This window comes from Bos grunniens, chromosome 22, assembly GCF_055505025.1.
Source record: "Bos grunniens cultivar Pamir isolate PY7600 chromosome 22, Bosgru_T2T1.0, whole genome shotgun sequence".
In the NCBI taxonomy this organism is placed as follows: domain Eukaryota; kingdom Metazoa; phylum Chordata; class Mammalia; order Artiodactyla; family Bovidae; genus Bos; species Bos grunniens.
Genome location: NC_141186.1, coordinates 54,609,698 through 54,625,848, shown reverse-complemented (window position 1 = coordinate 54,625,848; position 16,151 = coordinate 54,609,698). Strand labels below are relative to the sequence as shown.

The window sequence follows — 16,151 nt, the reverse complement described above, 5'->3', positions numbered from 1 at the left end:
CACCTGCAGAGCCAGACACTAAGAGCTGAACTGAAGAGCATGTTCCAGCCCACACTTTAGAGCTTCAAGTAGTCCAGTCAAAACCCAGGAAGACATGCTGCTCTAAAAACTCTACTTCACCCCCAGCCCCTCCAAAAGCGGCAGAAGCAGCTTTCTGATCCCGAGCAGGGCCCTGTGGGGCTCCTGGGCACAAGGCCTGTGTCCCCCCATTTCTCTGATTACAGGAAACAACCTTCACTCAGCCTCCAGAACCTTCCCTGAGTTCCAAGGGGCAGGTGCATGCAGTTGTTAATCAGAGAGGGGAGAGGATGTGAGACCAGGGAGGAGCAAACAGCCAAGGGCAGCCTTGGAGCAGAGTCCTGCTTCCCCAACACAGGATACATAAACAGTAACTTTGAGCTAGTCTGCAGATACTGAACCCTCCAGGTGGGAGAAGGTAATGGTAGGCTGCCCACAAGCATGCAGACCCCAGACCAGTTGGACCTGAAAAGTGATGTTGACCGCTACTGGACCTCACCATCAGCCCATCAGAAGAAATGTCCACGAGCTGACCAGGCCCTCTTTGAACAATTCCTATGATAAACTTCTCACTATCTTCCCTAAGCTGGGACACACGGTTTTGAGGGCACAAGCCTGCTGTGTCCCCTTTTGCCTGGTGAAGCAATAAAGTCACTCATTTCTACTTCACCCAAATCTCGGTCCCCGAGATTCGATTCAGCACCAGTGTACAGAGAAGCTGAGCTTTCGGTATCTTTTCCTTATGTTAGCCAACTGAAAATTTGAGAAATGTGGGGGGAAACCCACCATGAAAAGCAAACTGTACACATTCCCTTCACCCTGCTGCTAGTAACAATGGACAACAGGCAAACACAGCGCTCTTTTCCTTTTCCAATTAGGGAAATGTCAATCCTTGGGGCTGAGGCTCTTTGTCAAAGACCCACTCCCGACATGAGTCCTCGTGTAAGCAGAAACGAGCAGGACTGGCGGCTCAGCCTTGGGGGCAGGCCCACAGGGAGGCTAGTGGGTCCCCGAAGCCCCTGCACCACTCTGGCCAGCCTGCTCAGACCTCACTCAGAAGGGGCCACTTCCTGCAGTCTCCCTCCCTGCCCTCTGCACCCCATGCCCTGGCCCCTGTTTGCTTGCTCAAGCCCCCTCTCTTCATTTCAAGTCAAAATGCATGGTGCAACCACTAAGTGCTAGGGGCTGTGTTGGGGGCGCGCACTCAGCAGTGATGAGGACAATCATGTGTAGTGAGCTGCTCTGGTCGGGCCCTGCCCTGCCCTCCCACAGCCCCCAATCTGGTAAGACAGTCCCATCTGCTTTTTTTTTTACTAAACTGCAAGTCCCAGTGTATTTAGCTTTGTATCTTGGTATATGGCTTGAGTGAGTGCTCGAATCAACGGCTCCTTCACAAACCAGACAGACACGCCCCATGATAATCCTAACACATAGGTGTCTAATGAACAGCACAACAGAGGGGCAAACAGTAGCCCAAAAAAACCCCAATGCCCCCCCGCCCCTACCACACACAACCCAGAACTGAGATAAACAGACTTCTTCTCCGAAGCAAGGACTTCAGACAGGAGGGATGAGAGCAGGGCGCTCAGACAAAGCCAAGGGGGGCTGGGGGCGGCCGGTGGGGAGGGGCACCTGGTAGGGAGAGATGCAGTGCTGGAAGGCAGGGCGCAGTGCTGGGGGGCGGCTGGGTGTCCAGGCCTGGATGTGTGAGCATGCGCATACGCGGGCTTTGTTGGGAACAGTGTAGCTTTAAAAGTAGGGAGTAGGTTGTGTTTTAGAAGGCCTGGATTTCATGAGATGGGAGTTCACCCTGGAGGTTCTGGTGAACCACTAAAGCTTCTGAGGAAAGTTGTGAGGGGAACATGTCCACACTCGAGCAAGGCAATGCCAGCAGTGAGAGGGCTCTGAGACCAGAGGCCATTGAGCCCAGGGAGGCACTAAGGCAACAGGCCTCAGCTCTGGTTTGGAGGAACTAGGTTTTCTCTTCTTGTAAGGGGATACCAGTTTTCCAAAGAAAGACTGAGAGCAGTGATCATTTGCAGTTTTAATTACAGGCAGAGCTAGGATACTGTGGGCTTGGTTCAAGACCACTTCAACAAAGTGAATATTACACCAAAGTGAGCCTATGAATTTTTTGTGTTCCTATTGCATATAAAAGTTATTTTTATACTATCTTATAGTCTTAAGTGTACAATAGTATGTCTAAGAAACAATGTGCATATCTTATTTAAAAATATATTACTGCTAAAAAAAAAAAATGCTATCAACTGAGCCTTTCAGGGAAAGATTAGAGATCTCTTCAAGAAAATTAGAGATACCAAGGGAACATTTCATGCAAAGATGGGCACAGTAAAGGACAGAAGTGATATGGACCTAACAGAAGCAGAAGATATTAAGAAGAGATGGCAAGAATACACAGAAGAACTATTCAAAAAAGATCTGTATGACCCAGATAACCACGATGGTGTGATCACTCACCTAGAGCCAGACATCCTGGAATGGGAAGTCAAGTGGGCCTTAGAAAGCATTACTACGAACAAAGCTAGTGGAGGTGATGGAATTCCAGTTGAGCTATTTCAAATCCTGAAAGATGATGCTGTGAAAGTGCTGCACTCAATATGCCAGCAAATTTGGAAAACTCAGCAGTGGCCACAGGACTGGAAAAGGTCAGTTTTCATTACAATCCCAAAGAAAGGCAATGCAAAAGAATGCTCAAACTACCGCACAATTGCACTCATCTCACACGTTAGCAACGTAATGCTCAAAATTCTCCAAGCCAGGCTTCAACAGTACATGAACTGAGAACTTTCCAGATGTTCAAGTTGGATTTAGAAAGGGCAGAGGAACCAGATATCAAATTGCCAACATCCGCTGGATCATGGAAAAAGCAAGAGAATTCCAGAAAAACATCTATTTCTGCTTTATTGATTACGCCAAAGCGTTTGTATAGATCACAACAAACTGTGGAAAATTCTTCAAGAGATGGGAATACCAGACCACCTGACCTGTCTACTGAGAAATCTGAATGCAGGTCAAGAAGCAACAGTTAGAACCAGACATGGAACAACAGACTGGTTCCAAATTGGGAAAGGAGTACATCAAGGCTGTATATTGTCACCCTGCTTATTTAACTTATATTCAGAGTACATCATGTGAAATGCCAAGCTGGATGAAGCACAAGCTGGAATCATGATTGCCAGGAGAAATATCAATAATCTCCAATACGCAGATGACACCACTTTTATGGCAAAAAGCGAAGAAGAACTAAAGAGCCTCTTGATGAAAGTGAAAAAGGAGAGTGAAAAAGTTGGCTTAAAACTCAACATTCAAAAAACAAAGATCCTGGCATTCCATCCCATCACTTCATGGCAAATAGATGGGGAAACAATGGAAACAGTGACAGACTTTATTTTCTTGGGCTCCAAAATCACTGCAGATGGTGACTGCAGCCATGAAATTAAAAGACGCTTGCTCCTTGGAAGAAAAGCTATAACAAACCTAGACAACATATTAAAAAGCAGAGACATTACTTTGCCAACAAAGGTCCGTCTAGTCAAAGCTTTGGTTTTTCCAATAGTCATGTATGGATGTGAGAGTTGAACTATAAAGAAAGGTAAGCACCGAAGAACTGATGCTTCTGAACTGAGGTGTTAGAGAAGACTCTTGAGAGTCCCTTGGACTGCAAGGAGATCAAACAAGTCAATCCTAAAGGAAATCAGTCCTGAATATTCATTGGAAGGACTGATGCTAAAGCTGAAACTCCAATAGTTTGGCCACCTGATGTGAAGAACTGACTCCTTGGGAAAAACCCTAATGCTGGGAAAGACTGAAGGCAGGAGGAGAAGGGGACGACAGAGGATGAGATGGTTGGATGGCATCACCGACTCAATGGACACGAGTTTGAGCAAGCTCCAGGAGTTGGTGATGGAGAGGCAATCCTGGCATGCTGCAGTCCATGGGGGCTGCAAAGAGTCAGACACAAGTGAGCGACTGAACTGACTGACTGAACTGACTGACTGAGCCTTCAGAGTGTCACAGTTGTAACGTCAAAGATCATTGATTACAGATCACCACAGAAAATACAATAATAATGAAAAAGCTTGAAATATTGCAAGAATTACCACAGTGTGATACAGAGGGGAAATGCTGCTGGAAAATGGTACCAACAGACTTTGCTCAATGCAGGGTCACCACAAACCTTTTAATCTGTCAAAAATGCAAGTCTGGGAAGCTTAATAAAATTGTATTTTTTTGGTCAAGGGTTTTGTAGCATTAAAAATAGATGGCTTAACCACTGATGGTCCAGTGGTCAGGAATCACCTCTCAATGCAGGGGACGTGCGTTCGATCCCCGATTGGGGAACTGGGATCCCACATGCCGAGGGCAGCTAAGCCAGAGCACCACAGCTACTGAGCCCATGCGCCACAACTAGAGGGTCTGTTGCGCAACGAAAGACCCCACGTGGTGAAACGGCGATCACGGGCCACAGCTAAGACCTGATGCAGCCAAGCAAAGAAATAACCATGTTTTAAAAAGAATACAAAGGTATGAACCACGGTAATTAAAATAAAGAGAGATGGCTTTCTCACATGTTAGTAATTCAAGCCCAAAGTAACTATTCTCCCCTCCCCACAGAGGAGCGCACCCAAGGGCCAGAAAGGTAAAAGGAGTAAGCCTTGGGGCCACGGAAGTAAAGCAGAGAGAGTCGCAGGCCCACAGGTGGAGCTCCCCAGAGATAGTGAAACCGATGATAAGGCAGATGGTGTCCAGAATGACAATCTGAGCTCTGCGGTGGCGGGTAGTGTGTGGAGGTCTCAGGAAACCATCTCATCTACCTTCTTGGAGATACAGAAGCAAAAATCAAGAAATGACTGACATGAGTGCTAACGTCCAAAAAACGCCACTGTTTCTGGTCCAGAGAGTGGCCCCCAGATTCAGCTGTAACACATGTGCTTCCTTATGCCTGACCACAACTGTGCCCTTCCACAAATCCAGATAAGCAGACCAAAATGTACTTAGTGAAATGCCACCGAGGGTCCTGAGAGCCCTTGCAGTATAGCACTCAGGACTCAGGTCCATGCTGCCTATCCATGGCTGGGCAGCTCAAAGGGTTTCAAAGTGGTGACTCATAGGCCAAGCTCACAGGCCCCGTTCCACTGTGGCCCACAGCTGGTTGGTGGCCAGGCGAGACTCCTGGCCTGGCCCAGTGCTGACACTTAGTGATGGGCAGGGTCCAGCTATATACCTGGAGTTAATCACTTTACTTACTTTTTAAAAAATATTTATTTGGCTGCACCAGGGCTCCGCTGTGGCGTGTGGGATCTAGTTCCCTGACAAGGGACTGAACCCAGGCCCCCTGGGTTTTAGCCACTGGACCACCAGGGAAGTTCCATTCATCAGTATTTGTTGAGTGAGGGGCAAATCCTTATAAATCTATCACCTGGCCTGAGAACACTGACCAGAAGTCCATGCTTTGTGAACAAGGGTCAAAGGCATGACCATCACATAAAAGTTCAGTATCAGATTATTAGAGCCCCCAAATATCTACTGTTCTTGATCTAATGAATATCCAAAGAACTCCAGACCCTCTCAGATTGCCAGCTGTTTTCCTGAGACAAGATACTACACTAAAGTCATGGGTTTCCCTGGTGGCTCAGCTGGTACAGAACCTGCCTGCCAATACAGGAGACACAAGAGATGTGGATTTGATGCCTGGGTCAGGAAGATCCCCTGGAGAAGGAAATGGCAACCCACTCCAGTATTCTTGCCTGGGAAATCTCACGGACAGAGGAGCCTGGCGGGCTACAGTCCATGGGGTTGACAAGAGTCAGATATGACTGAGTGCTCATGCATGCATACATACACACATATACATACACATATATACACGCACGCACACACACACACGGCTTAGCTAGATCTAAACCGAAGTCCTATAGGCAACTCAAAGAACATTGTGAGGATTCCCTTCCAAAAACACCACACCCACTCACGCTCTCGTGTATACACATGCAACCAAGCACAGCATCCAAGCAGATCTTGGAACTGTATAGATTCAGAACCTCTCATGTTTTAGAAGAATGAACTTCAAGTAGGAAAGTATTCACAAGCCAGCCCTGCAACTGCAAAGATGAATAAAAGGTCCATTCCCTGGAAGCTTTGGAAAAGAATCTGATCAAGTAAAAAATGGATTTATCTATTTCTTTACTTAAATTTCAGTTAATTTGCATACTGATCCAAAAGGATTGTAAATTTTATACCCATGTTTGGATGATTCTCAGAAAAAGAATGAGCCATGAAGCACTATGTTCGAAATGCTTCATAAAAAACCAGAACGAGTCACTCAAGTTTTCCCCAAAGGTAAGCGTGTGGCCCAAAGGCAAGGTGCCTTACCTTCCCCTCTGCACTGCGCCCTGCAGGCCAGGAAGGCGTCCAGACAGGCAGGGCTGCTGGCCTGTTCTGGGGCTTGACCGAAGGGTCTACACGGTGTCTCTCTATATACGAGGGTCTGGCTTCCCCTGCCTGCCTCCTGTCTGTGTCATACTTAACTTCAACAAAAACAGAAGAAAAGAAAGGAAAGGAGGGAGAGAGGGAGGGGAGGAATGAGCGGGGAGGGAGAGAGAGGAAGAAAGAAAGAAAAGAAACACATCATACCCCAAAAGCAAATCCTATACACATTAAAATTCACTAAGGGAACCAGGAAGTGGTCGGTAAGCTAAAGTGGCCTTCTTGTTTCATAATCAGACACCTTCTTATAAAACCCATTCATGTACAAACTCAGACTCCCAACAATGAGTCTCCATTTCAGAAAAAAGTTTTGGATTTGAAAACTCATGGAGGCTAACAGTTCCTCCGCTTACTACAACTGAGTACTACTGTACTAAAGCTGGCTGGTGTACTGCCTCTGGGCTTTCTGGATCTATTAAAAAAAAAAAAAAACCACACACACCCACATACAGGATGACATAATCTATGTCACGGGCTTCCCTGGTGGCTCAGATGGTAAAGAATCTGCCTGCAATGAGGGAGATCTGAATTCGATCCCTGGGTTGGGAAGATCCCCTGGGGAAGGGAATGGCAACCCACTCCAATATTCTGGCCTGGAGAATCCCATGGACAGAGGAGCCTGGCAGGTACAGTCCATGGAGTCGCAAAGAGTCAGACACGACTGAAAAACTAACACACGCACACACACACACAATCCATGTCAGAAACACGGGGAATCAGTAGAAACTACCATTCATTTGGGTCACACATTCATTGCTTTTTATGGGCATGTTTTATCATATGTTGCCACGATGAGAAAAATATTAAAACAAGACCACACATGAGATCAACTGGTAAAAACAGTTGCTATCTGAGTCAGAATTTTAGAGTGAGGAAGAACCATAAAGACCATCTAATAGATTTTAGTCAAACTCTTCTGCTTTCAGATGAAGAACGGTGGTGGGCACTAACAGGAACCGCGCACCCGTTAAGACCGAGGATGCACACAAACCAGCAGCTCTCAGCTCTCAGGCCAGCCTAGCACAGTAGCTTTTATCAGTCGTCGTGGAGATGGAAAGAAGGAGGTGTAGAGGCTTTTAATAATATTCCCCAGGTCAAAGAAAACCAGGATCCAAAACCAGCTCCGCCTGCCTCCACAGACCACGTTTTGAAAACGGTACGTGGCTGCTCTTCCTTTCTCTCTCTCTCTTTTTTTTTTTTTGCAAGAGGGGGCAAGGAGAATGACCAAGCAGAATACACAAGTTCTGCTTCCTACTTCCTCGCACACATTTCATGGTGCTAAGGAGAGGTCACGGCATTAAATGAAACTTAGCTTTAATGTTATCTTTCAAGCGACTGGGGACAACCAGTTCTCTAAACTTTGTGGCCTTCTTTTAAGAACCTGAGAAATGGACTCTAAGCAGACTTTCCTTGCACTCCTAGGAGCTTATAATACTGTTTAAAAAAAAAAAAAAAAGGAGCCTTCTTTCTTCTGTGAGCCATTTCACTGCCGATGGGCTGTCTCTTTAATGGGGCAAAGCACCCAGCCCTCAAATCCACGGCCTTTTGGGAAGAGACTGCTGGGACTAGCTGACCCCTTCCAGACTCTAGCCCAGGCTCCTCTACAAATGGATAAAGAAACGAAGCTCAAGGAGTCAGTTGGTTTCCATAGAACAGTTAGAGAGGTGGCTAACTTCCTTTCTAGGTCTAATGGATGATATCGAATAATCGGGCTTCCCCGGTGGCTCAAAGGTAAAGAATCTATCTGCCAATGCGGGTTCTATCCCTGGGTTGGAAAGATCTTCTGGAGAAGGAAACGGCAACCCACTCTGGTATTCTTGCCTGGGAAATCCCATGGACAGAGGAGCCTGGCGGGCTACAGTCCACAGGGTCTCAAAGAGTCAGACACGACTGAGCAACTAAACATCATCTACTAGTTGCTTATGTGGCCATCACCCTACATTAACCCCTCCTTCCAGGAAGTCTGCAACCCAGTAGGGAAAACCTTTAAAAAAGCAAAAGCATCTTACTGATTTAGCTAGCCAATTAATATCTGTCAGCCCGTTTGACATGCTCTAAGTATGTGGAACCTTCTGAAATCAGGTGAATGGTTCTCACTTGACACTGACCTGCCCTTGGCCTCTGTCAGGGTAGGTTCCGAGATGGGCATCTGGCTTGGCTGCTGCTCCAGCACAGACCACGTGGAAAGTGGAGCAGGGCCCTGACTCTCACTGAAGGTCTCACCTACTGGGCTGTATGCTGGACACTTCTCAGCCTGCTCGAGCCTCCTGTCCTACCTTGTAGGATAAGCACGCACTTTCCCACCCTCTTTTAGGGAAGATTAGCCTACGTTCACACTGCTGGGAAATTCCATGGACAGAGGAGCCTGGTGGGCTACAGGCCACGGGGTCGCAAAGAGTTGGACACGACTGAGCAACTTCACTTCACTTCAGCCTATGTTCACACTGCTGGGAAATTCCATGGACAGAGGAGCCTGGTGGGCTACAGGCCATGGGGTCGCAAAGAGCTGGACATGAACCGAGTGATGAAACAAGAAAAACACTGCTAGGAAGCAGTGGAGACAGGATACACCCCCAGGCCGGTTCTCATTCCAGAGCCTACCTTTAACTGCTCTCTGTGATCATTAACATTGCCCATTACCTAGAACCAGAAGGGAGAGGGGTGCTGGTGTTTCTGCCAGTGACCCTGGCTTACTTACAGTTTCAATCTCTTGCCCACACATGGTCACGGCAGAGATGGCACTATCGCATGGGCCACGTGCAGTGCTGTTCACAGACCACAGAGCTGGACGTAAGCATTTTCGGCCCTAAGGTGGGGCCTTGGCTGAACACCAACCAACGTTCAGAAGACTGGTCCTGCCTTAACTGAGGGAGCAGGAGGACTATGGAGCTTCAGCCAGAAGAGTCACCCTAAGATCGAGGCCCTAAAGTCTGCTTCTGCTGGGGGACACTTCCGGGAGGGCCAGGTTCCAGCACCCATGCTAGGCTGAGAGCACCCAGCAAAGGGTCCCACCTGAGGGTGCTGAAAATGGCACCCGGCCCCACATTGTGCCATGTGCAGACATGCAGCCTCTGTGACATCACTCAGGCAAAAACCTGGCTTTTGTAGGGACTAAAAGCAACAGTGCTTGGAGGGATCTGAAAGACGAATTAAGGGAGGAGAAGAGAAAACCAGTTATGACCTTTGTGCCAGGCTTCAAGGAGGGTTCCTGCTGATTCCACTCACCCCAAGTCCTGTAAGTCCTGCAAGAGCAGGGCCTTGGAGGAGTCTGGCCCGAGGAAGCAAGGCTTCACATGTCCACCGCCCCTGTCTGTCAGGACGAATTGTTGGAGGGCTTTGGAGACAGATGAAAGCGGAATGAAGACTCGGTTTGGAGTCAAGCAGCCAGAATTCTACTCTGCACCTTGCTGCTCACTAACTCACAATTTGGGGTAAGACAGTTACCTCCGTGGGCTCCGTTTCCTCATCCATAAAGTAAGAGGGAAGACTAAGCTGACTGCTAAGGTCTGCTGCAGGACTCAGATTCTGATTTCTCTGTTCTCAGGAACAAATTCAACATCTCTGTTAATTTCTTGGCTTTTTTTAAAATTATCAAAAGTATCCTTTAACGTCCTACCCCTATTCTTTGTTAATATTCAGAAAGAAACCCACCAACAACCGTTAGCAATTTTCCTGAGCATGTTCAATTTTTTCAATGAAATATGGCATGTAATTACCGCTTCCTTTGTTCTCTCATTTAATGTTTTGTGGAGTGGGAAAAGCACTATTAAAATACATCAAACATTAGAAAGTGGTTAAAGGAAAGCCTTAAATATAAAATTAAACATGACCACTTTTCAATGTTTAAATGTCTGTAAATCCAAGATCTACTGGGGCTTCTATAACCTGCTTAGAGAGGTCATTTTCGTGTAAAATGAGGTTTAGAGAGCTTGACCTGCTCAAAGTCACAAAGCAAGTTAGTGGCAAGGTCTGGCTCACTGGAAGAGATGCCCAGTAGTCTTTCCAGCATAGACCCTTATCTTCCTAGCCAAGCCGTCTTTCGAGATGCTCTGCTATTCCTTGACTTAGAAGCGCACACTCTGTACAAAGCGAAGTCCAAACTTACTGCACGGGAACTGCAGCCACAACTGCACTTGTCCCCCTAGGGCCACTGTCCAAAGGTGAAAAAGCAATCCTACCCAAGGGCATTTCAACCACTGAACCTGAACAGGAGGTATTCATGTCTCAAATTGACCAGAAAATTTGAAGAGTTCAATCAACAAGTCTACATAGCTGAATGGTTACACTTTGGAGTGTGTCTATGAGTGCTCAGTCGTGTCTGACTCTTTGTGACCCCATGGACCGTAGCCCACCAGGCTCCTCTGTCCCTGGGAGTCTGCAGGCAAGAAAATAGAGCGGGTAGCCATTCCCTTCTCCAGGGGATCTTCCTGACCCAAGGATCGGACTCGTGTCTCTTGCATTACATGCAGAATCTTTACTACTGAGCCACCAGGGAAGCCCATTCAATTCGGAGGAAACTATGAATTGCCTAGATGAATGACTGGATTAGGTGGGACATGCAAGGTGGTCTTCTTACCTTTACAGTTGAGAGCCAGTAATAACCTGGTCATTTGTCTCTGGAAATGATTTAAAAATGAAAAACCAAACAAACAAAACAGGACGAAACCCGAGGTGGAGTGGTATTAGCCTCCTTGGCTCCCCCAACAGGTCAATGGCCAGACTTTACACCTTCCTCAGGGGGTATGTGTGCGCGTTAGTGGCTCAGTCATGTCCGACTCTTTGTGACCCCATGGACTGTAGCCCACCGGGATGTACGTGTGTTAAAATGTTTCTAGATAGGCTCGTCAGGACACATGAGCGCCCCTTTCTCATACTACATGCCCTCATGAAAGACATGGGCAGCACCCTGCCATTCTCTTAACATGAAACACCCAGGAAGACCCTTCCTCTACAGTAGAATAAGCTTTACCCGTGTATCCCCATCAATTTTCCTATCACTGGAATTACAAGGCATGGTTTCTACAATAGCGAGACAGACAGATCTGCGGGCCTGTGACAGGTTATTTATACTGAGTGTTCTTTAAGACAAGGCAGAGGCAGGACAAGTGCAAAGTGTTTAAAGGAAACAGAGCTACAGAGAAAACAATAGCTCTTTTTTTTGGTAAAGATTGGTTTGATGTGGACCATTTTTTTAAAGTCTTTATTGAATTTGTCACAGTACCGTTTCTTTTTTTTATGTTTTGTTTTTTTGGCCACAATGCATGAGGGATCCTAGCTCCCTGACCAGAGATATGAACTTCCATCCCCTGCCTCAGAAGGCGAAGTCTTAACCACTGGTCTGCCAGGGCAGTCCCCAGCAATAGCTCACTTTTGCTTTTCTGGTGCTCTGCTTTGCTAAGTGGAGGAATGCAAAGGAAAAGGCCCAAAACTTGGCTTCCTCTGCTTAAGACCAGGAATACAGTGTTCCCTTGCTGAGATCTTAAGAGCTCTCTTTTAAGAGCTCTCTGCAATTTCAGCACCATGGACTCAGCACTGCCCCAAGCTCTCCCCTAAACCGACTTTTATTGCTGTAATTAACAAGGGTAGGGGGGACAGATTTCCTCTACAGCTGTAAAGTTATTGCTGCTGCCAGTGGCTAACAGCAGCTCTTTACCTCTTGCCCTTGATGCCTGGCCTGCCCAATTAGCACCTCATTCTAGCCAGGCCTCTCATCTAATTGCCATGTGTCTCAAGTGAGCACTTTATTTTATTGTCTTGTTCATGCACTAGTTCAAGAGCCTGGGCTCCCCGGTCAGAATACAATCTCCAGCTTCTCTTAGGCAGGTGTGTGTTTGCAGTTTCCTTATCACTGCAGGCCCACGGGAACACTAGGGACACACAGCCATGCAAACAAATACTTCCTGATTGTTTGAAGAGCTTCTTAGATATTTATTCTGGGAATAAGCACGTGGCTGGAATCTGGGTCTCCACGCCTATCTCAGCCCTCTACCAGATCTACTGGCCTTCTCTGCTGTTGAGGGCTCTCGCCTACATTGAGTTAAGCTCTACCTGGTCTGTATGTAACCTTTCCCCTTACCTAAAAGAGCTGGCTGAAACAGACACAGGGGCTTCCTACAAGCACCACCCTCAACATTCCCCTAGAGAAAGGAACACATTCCTTGCTTTTGGAATTAAAACTAACTATAGCTTATATGGCATTACCACTCCCATAACAAATATATTGTTTAGCTGCTCAGTCGTGTCTGACTCTCTTTCGACTCCATGGACTGTAGCCCACCAGGCTCCTCTGTCCATAGGGTTTCCCAGGCAAGAAAACTGGAGTGGGTGCCAGGCTCCTCTGTCCATAGGGTTTCCCAGGCAAGAAAACTGGAGTGGGTTGCCATTTCCTTCTCCAAGGGCTCTTCACCACACAGGGATCGAACCCATATCTCCTGCATTGCAGGTGGATTCTCTACCACTGAGCCACCTGGGAAACCAACAAGAAACAAGGTGAAGTGTGAAAGTCAAAGGTGCTCAGTTGTGTCCAACTCTTGCGACCCCATGGACTACACAGTCCGTGGAATTCTCCAGGCCAGAATACAGGAGTTGGTAGCCTTTCCCTTCTCCAGGGGATCTTCCCAACCCAGGGATCGAACCCAGATCCCCCGCATTGCAGGCGGATTCTTTACCAGCTGAGCCACAAGGGAAGCCCATAAGAAACACAGTTCAGTTCAGTTCAGTAGCTCAGTCGTGTCCAACTCTTTGCGACCCCATGAATCACAGCACGCCAGGCCTCCCTGTCCATCACCAACACCGGGAGTTCACTCAGAAACACAGGCTTCCTTCAAATACTCTGGTGAATGAAATGAAAGGGGACACCTGCATAAGGGGGTGGTTAGGAATGCAGGTATGGGATCGAGGTTGTCTGCTCTCAAATCCTGACTCTACTGCTTCCCAGTTACGTGACCTGGGACCTTGGTCAAGACAATCTCTCTGTACCTCAGTTTCCCAATCTGTAAAATAGGATAATAGCACCTGCCTCACAGGGCTATTGTTAATAGGAATGAATCAGTTAGTCTTTGTGAAGTGCTTCAGAACAGAGTTGGGCACATAGTAAGCACTATTATGCTTCAGTTATTATTAGATATAATTAATAAGAATACAGAGATTTAGGACAGACGGACCTACAAATCAGTATGCACGCAAAAGAATCTGACAGTGATGGGAAAACAAGCTGGTTAATAGAATAATATGCCATCCTTGGTGTTTTAATTTTCTGGCAAACGTACAGTCTTTGAACTGCTTCAGTAAACCAAAAAGAACTCTGAATTTATGGGGTTTTGAAATATCTAATCTATGATCACAACCAATGTGATAAAAAATGTTCTGGCTGCATTAAAGTACAACAGTTAGTGAAGGTGTCATTGTTTTAGCAGAGAATTTAAAACGAACATTCGATTGTTTGTATCTCTTGTATCGATTTAGGCTAACATGTCAGACATTGTTTGTAATGTTATTTAGCAAATACTGCCAATCCTTCTCCAGCAGAGAATCTTTAGTCATTTATCTGGGAAACACTTCCAATGTATGTTCTATAGTTTTAAAGACACACTGAAAGATTTTTACATAAATATGATCCCGTGGTATCCAAACTCAGAATTTTCTTTCCCTGTCTTTTCTGATCTATTCGCTGCCACTTTTTAAACCCTTGATCCTCTTAGATATCCTACCTATTAAAATTTCACATCCGGGGTCTCTTCTTTCTGAGCGATCTCGAGCGCAAGACACCATTTCTAACATCAGAAGTCCCCTGTTAGCTCATCACCCAGGTGCTCATTAGAATCCAGGTGTTCAATCACACAAACGCCTCAAGGTGCATTTGTCCCAACAGGTGGGGCACCTGTACTCTCATGAAGGAGGAAACTCTTCTGGGTTTACCTCTCCGAGTTTCCCGGAGGGCAAAATTCAACACTGCAAGACATCCTCCCTATAGGTACGCCGGCAGAGAGTTACGGAGAGACGCCCAAAACAACTAAAGGTCCAGTCTACTAAGCACAGATCATTTATTTGGGGGCTCCGCAGTTTAGCGCTTCACAATGTGGGCAGGTACTTCCTGTCCATACCCTCTTCAGAGGGTATACCACCTCCCTATCCCACTATGTTCCCTGGTGCCACTGTTACAGCTCTTCACCACCACGTTTATGCTGGGTCTGGAGCCTTCCCTCTGCCTGGGAGCTTCTCTGGGCAGAAGCTGTGTTTCACTTGTCTCAGTGTCTCAAAGCTAGCACAAAGCTCATCAACAGTAGGCTCCCAAGAGTTATATGTGAAACTGTATTGAGGCTACTATCTGGGACCCGACCATTCTTTGGACGATCAAGCAGTCAAGGGTTAGTTTCACCATTCTTTGGACGATCAAGCAGTCAAGGGTTAGTTTCACTTCTGACAACAGGGAGGTTCCTCAAAAGTGGGGCACTTGGAAAAGTCATCAGATGCCCTCGTTGCTACTATCGTTTTGGGTTAATTTTCCTCCATTTATCTACGTGGCTCCTTTAAAATCTGTTTCCTGCCTTATCAACTCCGCCTTAATGGGCTCCTTCAGTGACCCCACGTTCACCTTGCAGGTATCCTTTCTGGGTATTCAAGGCCCATATTCCTACTTGGTCACGACCGAGGCCGGCATTTTTTTTTTTTTTTTGTCCACGGTTCCCAGCGATCACCCGGTCAAGCCAGGGCTTCCAGTCCCTGCTGGAAAGCGCTGGGGACGTCGGGGCACTGCGCCCCCGCAACCCTCCCGCCAGCGCTGATCAAGACTCTCCCCTCTACTCTCTTTGGGACAAAGCTCCGGCAACCATCCGGGGCATAGGGATCCTGCAAGGCTCCGGGGGGTCAGCGTTCGGTCAGCCAGCCCCAGAGACAGCGGGGGTGGGGGTGGGGGAATCCCTGGGGTGCAGCTGAAGACATCTCGGGACTAGACGGGCATTCACTCCCGGCCCAGATCCTTATCACCGAGAACGACCTAAAGAGAGCTTGATCGCTTCTTTCCTCCCCACCATCCCATGGGCCAGAGAAATACAACACATGAGGGCAGGAAGGAGAGCCAAGAGACAGCCTCTCTCAGGCCAATCGCGACGTCCGGCACCTCTGACTTGGGGTTGGTCTCTTTCTTCAACACACACGCACACACACGACCGGCCACTTCAACTCCAGCTCTGAGCAAACTGCGCCGCACGCCTCTTCCACCGCTAGTCCTTCGAGCTCCGGCCCCGGCCCGCGCCTGTCGTCTCGCCCCAGCTTTCTCACCCGATCCCAGTTTCCTCACCCGACTGACCGTGAAGCCGGAGGCAGTTCCCCAGTCCCAGGCCCCCCCGGTGGGGCTCCGGCTGCCGCTGCCGTCGTCGCTCCCCTTTCAGCCCTCGACCTGGGACCCGGCCCTGGGCTGCAGCGATGGCTCCCCGGCACGAGACGCCGCGGCTCCCTGGACTCGGCCAGACACAGGGCGGCGCGCAGGAGAAGCCCATCGAGCTCCCCGGCGGTGGTGGCGGCGGCGGCAGCTGCAGGAGCGGCCGCCGCGCAGGCTGATGACGCATGGGCGCGGGGTTGGGGGGGGGGGTCGTGCCTGGCGGCGGGCGACGCGGGCGGATGATGTC

The 16,151-nt window shown here is 48.0% G+C and overlaps 1 protein-coding gene across 15 annotated transcripts in view; it reads right to left on the bottom strand.

Moving 5' to 3' along the window:
* Positions 1-16,087, bottom strand: part of ZDHHC3 (zDHHC palmitoyltransferase 3) — a 60,775-nt gene extending 44,688 nt beyond the window's left edge. For 8 of the 15 annotated variants that reach the window (XM_086368459.1, XM_086368462.1, XM_086368461.1 and 5 more), the window contains exon 1: positions 15,833-16,087. The gene's annotated coding sequence lies outside the window, so the exon portion shown is untranslated. Of the gene's footprint in view, positions 1-15,823 lie in introns of all 15 variants that reach the window. The other 7 variants (XM_086368460.1, XM_086368463.1, XM_086368467.1 and 4 more) reach the window with 1 other exon arrangement.
* Positions 16,088-16,151: the final 64 nt, after the last annotated feature.